This window comes from Cornus florida, unplaced genomic scaffold (assembly GCF_030987335.1).
Source record: "Cornus florida cultivar Cherokee Brave unplaced genomic scaffold, ASM3098733v1 CherokeeBrave_3.0.0_Hap2_Chr08, whole genome shotgun sequence".
Classification (NCBI taxonomy): domain Eukaryota; kingdom Viridiplantae; phylum Streptophyta; class Magnoliopsida; order Cornales; family Cornaceae; genus Cornus; species Cornus florida.
The window spans coordinates 41,677,495-41,683,488 of NW_026775578.1; positions in this window are offsets into that span (position 1 = coordinate 41,677,495).

The following is a 5,994-nucleotide window of genomic DNA, read 5'->3' on the forward strand; positions in this document are numbered from 1 at the left end:
TTCCAAAATGCATGCTCTCGGGACTTTTCAAAATTTTTCATGTTCGATCGATCGAATTCCAAGTTCGATCGATCCAAGGTTCCAACACGTGTCAACTCTTGAACCCTTAAACTTGTACATTCTTTATCCTCTTCGATCGATCGAAATCTTTCTTCGATCGATCAAAATTTGCATCTCATTAATTTAATTTCCTTTGATTTTTCAAAATTCATTCAAAAAAAAAAAAAAAAAAAAAATCCAAAATTTTAAAAAAGAAAATGCCATTAAGAGTGGAGACCTAAATTCGATCGATTGAACTTCATCTTTGATCGATCGAACTCTACATATCGTGTTTTTAAAATATAACCGAGTTGGATCGATCACTTTGGATCGATCCAACTTCAAAAGGAAACCGAACCCTAGTCTCCCTCTTCTCTCAATCTCATCCTAATTCGGCAAAAACCTAATTCCCAATCATCTTCCCCATCTCTGGCGAGCAAATTCCGGCCAACTCAAGTCTCATTTTCCCCGCGGCTTCACACCTTTCTCTCATCTCATCTCTCTCGGTTTAGAGGTAAACCGAATGCAATTTTTTTGATTCCAAGCTTAAATTGATGCATGTTATTAATTTTCTATGTCGAATCATGTTATAAATGTGTAAATCGTTCATTATTGAAGCTTGAATTTCCTGTTTCATGATATACATATACATATCCATTTGGCAGAACCAAATTGGGGATTGTGATGTGATTTGTGGAGTTTGGGGAGTGTTTGGGTGTTGAGGATTGGATGTTTGGTGTGTAGATGGGCCCACAAACACGTTTGTGTGGGCCTCGTGCTCTAGATCTCACAGATCTGCGACTTTTCAGATTCGGCATTCGCACAGTTCGATCGATCGAACTTGTGCTTCGATCAACCGAAGTAGTGAACTTCATTTCACTACCTTCGATCGATCCAATCTTGTGCACTTTCATGCTTCGATCGATCCAAGTGTTGGATTGATCCAATTCACTTCGATTGATCCAACTTTTGAACATTTTTCACTTCGACCGATCGAAAATTTCTGTGATCGATCGAACTTAAAGTTCGATCGATCGAACTTTCAAAGATCACACATACACACTCTATTCATCTTGTGTCGTCTTCATGCTATCTTTATATGCACAATGCCTGTGATATTCCATATTAGATGCATTTCATACCTACATTGCTTAGCATGACTCACATTTCATTATTATCATAGATTCATGTCATCCATATTTTGTCTATCTTATTTGACATACATGTTTCTATTATGCACTTAAATTCTTATATCCAGCACTGACTTATATTGAAATTTTCTTGTCTTTTTGCAGATCATGGCTCCGCGGTACAAGAGTACAGCCAGGCGATCTTCGGGGCCACAGCGACCCCGCAGACATATACGGCCCAGGATAGAGATGGTTGCAGAGCCATCTCATGCTCAGGAGGAGCCCGCACAGGCTACTCCCCCTTAGTCCCCATCCCTCGAGGCTGAGGAGGGAGCTGACCACGTGCCATCTACATCCCAGGCTCCTCCAGCCTTCACACTATCACCTTCTCCTGTGCGCCATCAGGCAGATGCAGCTGCCATGCCATCACCGCAGCCACCTCTACCGGCTCAGCGCCGTGACCAGTTGCTGCCGAGATATGCAGCCATGACCGTGGCTTTGGAGTCGTACTTCGATACTGAGTACTTCTCCGAGTCTATCCTGACCCGGTCTGGCTATCAGGATATCATGCAGCGGGGCCTCTCAGTCATCTTTGCCCCAGTCACCGGCCTTGTATACCCGCGACTGGTGCGGCTATTCTTTCAGCATCTCCGGCCCTCGCCACGATCTACCGCGGAGATGATTACTACACTGGACGGCCACGAGATTGTCATCACAGTTGACACTCTGGCCCGTGCTTGCCGGTGCCCACACCGGTGTCCACCTGAGCTTGCAGAGACATACCCGAGGCTGCATAGGCCTTCATTTTCTGACATGGCTGTCTCCTTGACAGGCCATCATGCCGGTGGTCAGACATTCGCCACCAGGACCTTCTTGCCTGACGACCTCTGGTTCATCGACACAGTTCTCTTCCAGAACATTTACATGGTGGGCCACAAGATCCAGAGGCGTCATGACTACTTGACAGCTCTTTAAGCTTTTTACACGGGCTGCTGGGTATCTATCCCAGTCCTCATCTGGAGCGTGATGAGGTAGCTGTATGATTCTTTCATTTCCAGGAAGGACCCTAAGCGGTCCAAGGTCCTGCCCTTCGGACACCTCATCACGCAGATCCTTCTTGACCAGCGCTACAGAGTGCCCCCAGATGAGGAGCCCCATGCACGGTCCAGCTTCTATAGGAGGAACGACTGGAATAAGAGCTACAATGCTCTTATTCGGAGTCTTCAGGAGCCAACTGTAGAGGCAGCAGCTGAACTAGAGGAGGAGGAGGCAGCCCAGGCACAGCCGGCACCTCCAGCAGCAGCAGATATCGCAGCGGACGACGCACCAGTCGGTCCGGCTACCGATCGCATGGACATTGACCTGGAGCGACCTGCGGAGGAGTATACCGATGCTGCAGATGATGCTGATGCCGATGATACCAGTGATCAAGCCGCTGCTCAGGAGCGAGTTCGGGAGTCTTCTTCAGAGGCATCTCTGCCTGAGTCTCCAGTTCCCACTCCCGGATTCAGAGCACGCTTGCAGACACTGGAGGAGGACGTAGCAGCCATGCGAGCTGACATCACTGCCCACCGAACTGAGTTCACCTCTTTCAGGGCGGATGTCATGGCTTGCTTTGCTGATCTCTCCAGCCGACTCCCTGCACCCGCACCTGCACCTCCAGCCACTGCAGATCTTCACGATCAGGCCTCCTGAGACTCCACTTCTAGTTGTTCTATGCTTTCATTTCTTTTATTCTGGATCTGTATTATACTGTCACTGTTACTGTATTATACTTTGTGGCCGGTCTGTCGGCTTTATTATTTTATTGATGTACCTGCACTTTATATTCTCTATATATTGCTTTTTGATTATGGATGTCTCTTAGTATCTCATATTTGTATGTTTGACTCCATCAGGTACACCACAGTGACTTCAGTGAGAGAGTGCTGCCCAATTTTTCAGGACCACTCTTACACCTCTCTCTCTATTCTCTATTTATCCCATTTTACACTTGCATGTCCACTGTGCACTGATTATCCTATCTTGTTATCTAATGAGTTTATCCGAGTGCAAACTTTTCAGGACCACAGTTTATCCCAAGTTTGGGGGGGCCATGCCACCCACTTTGGATATTTCTATCCCGATCATTCATATCTAAAGCACTGGTATACTCTTTCCTTTGTTCTCTTCACACATTGAGGACAATGTGCAGTTTAAGTTTGGGGGTATTGGTGTATGTTTCAGTGTTACTTTAAAATTCAAATTTTGAGCATGTCTTGTGTATTTGAGGGATATTTCTATACTTGGTGCATTTCTAGCTATGATTTTAATCTTTTGAGGACTATATTGCTTAAAATTTAAAAATTGCTTGACTTGATAGTCTAATACTCCTTGTATGCCTTGAGGATGCCATTTAGGAGTAAATTTTTCAAAAGATTGATATCTTGCTTGCATTTGTGGTCCACATCATCCTGAATATGTGATTGTTTTTAGATTCATTCTAGGATTTTACACTAGCACCGGTGCACACTAGCATTCATTTATGGGGTACATGCTTTGTTGATTATTGAATTGGTTATATCCCAATTGGGCTAGTAGTGCATTGAAAGCTTTCATTCTTGATAAAGGTGGATAACAACCCCTTTTCATTGAGTAGCCAGGATTCTTGCCTCATTAAGTAGTGAACTTCTCGCGCCGAAAGGTGGAGGGCCCAAACTCTAGGTTAATAATTGATTTAAAAAAAAAAAAAAAAGAAAAAAAAGAAGAAGAAGAAGTTGCAAAAGCAATAAAAGTGAGGACTTCTCCCAAAAAGTGAGAAGTAGGAAATGATTAGATGGTTGTTGTCTTGATTTGTAGCCTAGTTGATTTGAGTTTGTAAGTCCGTTGGGGTGTCTTAACACCTAATGCCCTAAAGCTATCTGGTTTGGGAGTCATTGACCTAAAGCTCGCTACATGAATCTTCTAGAAAGCTTAAGAGATCAACACATTGCACAATACTTCCATCTTTGATCCTCAATAAAATAAAATAAAAATAAAAATAAAATAAAATATATAGAGTGAAAAGAATAAGCGCACCTAGAAGAATAAAGCTTTAATAAAAGGTCCACTCTCTTATCTTGATGATCGGTACTAGATTTGTGTGCTAGTTTGAGGGTAAGGATGTGATTATTTCTCTAGTTGGCTAAGATAGCAACACACTTGATGCCGGACCTCTCACATGGATTCTAGACTTGTTTCGATTTTCATGATCATTTTCTTGATGTGTGGAGGACCATGCTTGCTTGTTTGATGTTGAGATTTTGGGAGATTGCTTGGAAATGGTTGAAAAATTGCATACTTGAGGTAGTTTTCTCCCAATGCTTGTTTGTAATATTGGTGCCTCTTTTGAAAGAATGAGCTTAATGTTTGTGGGTATCATTTCTGAAAACCCTCACGAGAATTCACTCGTCCACTAGGGGTAACCTAGGGGTTTAAAAGGCTTGTTGCATATGCTAAATGCAATCGTGTTCCCTACGAAAGTGGCGCTATCATTTTATTGCTTTCTAGTTCATAGTTGTTTAGTTGTTCATTTCATTCCTTACTTCGTAGTTCATTGCTAGGGACTAGCAATATTTAAGTTTGGGAGTGTGATGAGCACTGAAAAGTGCGCATTTAAACCCGTTAAGCTTAAGCATTCTAGTACCTTTATTTATCTTACTTTGCCGTTTTAGACTTATTACGTGTTATTTATATTTTCAGGCACTAATCCCAAAATTGAGCTAACTCAGCCAAATAAAAGCTTAATTGAAGCAATCCTGAGATAAACCAAAGGAGGGAGCAAAGTGGAGAAAGAAAGGAGCAAAAAGGAATCAAAGTTGTGCAGCTGAAAAGTTCGATCGATCCAACTTAGAGTTCGATTGATCGAACATCTATGATCGATCACAGTACTTCTCGATAGATCCAACCTTGGCCTTTGCTGAAATTCCAAGTTCGATCGATCCAACATCACCTTCGATCGATCGAACCCTATTTTGTCCTATTCAAATGATTGATCTTATCCACAGCTGTACGCCTACCAACCACTTTTGTCCTTTTCCCCATAAATATCTTCGAAATATCTCAGCCTTGTCCTTATCCGGAGGAGTCAGACCACTTCGATCGATCCAAGATGCAGTTCGATCGATCGAACCCATCTTCGATCGATCCAAGTTAAGGTTCGATCGATCGAACTTCCTCCAGCGAGAAAAAGTTAAAGTCCAGCTCATTTATTCCGTCCTTCATCCAATCATTGGAGAATATGCCTTGCACGACCACAGCTCATCATAGGGTGTATTTGACCTACCTATATAAGGAATATGATACACTTTTTGGAGAAGGCTCTAGAGTCTCTTGTCACACATTGAAAATCATCTTGGAGGCTATTCTTGGAGAGGAAGAAGGGAGGAAGCTAGAGCAACCATTGGAGGAGGTCTTCACCAATAAGGAGCAGCCATGGAGTTAGCCCTTGAGGGTTGGATCATCACTACCATGAGTGGCTAGACATCTTCTTGGGGCTAGAGTTAGCCCCAAGCATGCTTTCTATACTCTAATCTTGTGTATTATTGAGGGATTAGTGTTGTATGATACATCTTGATATTCATGTATATATAAATCTTGATTATTTCATGGTTTGTATGGTTTAATGCTTCCAATTGACTATTCTATTCTACCCACATGTCTATGTATGCTAGAGTAGGATATTCATGTGCTTATCTCTAGATTTAGTGTTTTTGATGCATGTCTATATGTATTGATGCTATAGATCTAGAGATTATCAAGATGATATGCTTAATGAATGCTATTTTGGTTCATTTGATGGTTTATG